The sequence below is a fragment of the Brassica oleracea genome, unplaced genomic scaffold, assembly GCF_000695525.1.
Source record: "Brassica oleracea var. oleracea cultivar TO1000 unplaced genomic scaffold, BOL UnpScaffold05313, whole genome shotgun sequence".
In the NCBI taxonomy this organism is placed as follows: domain Eukaryota; kingdom Viridiplantae; phylum Streptophyta; class Magnoliopsida; order Brassicales; family Brassicaceae; genus Brassica; species Brassica oleracea.
Window position 1 is genome coordinate 1 of NW_013621835.1, and position 857 is coordinate 857.

The window sequence follows — 857 nt, forward strand, 5'->3', positions numbered from 1 at the left end:
CTATTTAAAATCTTGTGCTATATATTTTATACTCTTCAACATTTATCAATTTACATTTTGCTATTAATTTATATTTTATTTATATATCATAAGATACTAAAAGTGAGATATAATCCATGGGGAGGTGTCCACGTCCTCAAAAAAAAAATCTACCAATCAGGGACAAGTATTTTAACACGTCATACAACTACAGAGAGAATCATACTATACGAAGCATCAATCGGGTTCCACTTCGTCTTCACCATCTAGGTTCTTCGTGATGTCCGTTACGGTGAACTCAATCAATGGTGCTCTTTGATTCCTTCTTAATAGTTTCGTTCCACCTCCCTCTTTTTATCCTCATAGATATATATATATATCGATTGCTCAACATCTTCGTCTAAACTTACTTGCAAGCAAACCCGAAAACCTCCAGTGAAGAATCGAAAGCTCTGGCAATAAAATCCAATCGAAAGTCTCATGTCTCCACCGGCAAGTCTCTGTCGCTTTGTATTTCAAGGATATCTCACCATGTCCACCAGAATACGAATTAGGATTTCGAATCTAAAGTTAAGGCGATGATCAATTTCTTTTTTTCTTCAATGGTGTTGATAACCCAATCAAAGGGCGTCGCCTTTTAGTTTTGATATTGATTCATTTGATCCAGTCTTACGGGTTCTTACAATTTTTTGTTTTGTTTCGATTAGGTTGAAGTGCGGTAGCGATTGCTGTAAGGTGTGAAGATAAGATGGCTCTCTGAATGAAAACATGAAGAAGTGTCAATATGCCGTAAGTGGTAAGCTCCAGAAAGAAGGCAAAAAGGTATACACTTTTGGATCATCTTGTGCCTTTACATGTTGGCTTTACTCAAGAAAAAG

The 857-nt window shown here is 36.3% G+C and overlaps 1 long non-coding RNA gene across 1 annotated transcript; it reads left to right on the forward strand.

The window, feature by feature from the left end:
• The first annotated feature begins 216 nt into the window (after positions 1 to 216).
• On the forward strand, positions 217 to 857 carry LOC106322040. The gene is made up of 2 exons (XR_001266202.1): positions 217 to 548; positions 687 to 857. It is a non-coding gene; the product is annotated as an uncharacterized LOC106322040 (long non-coding RNA).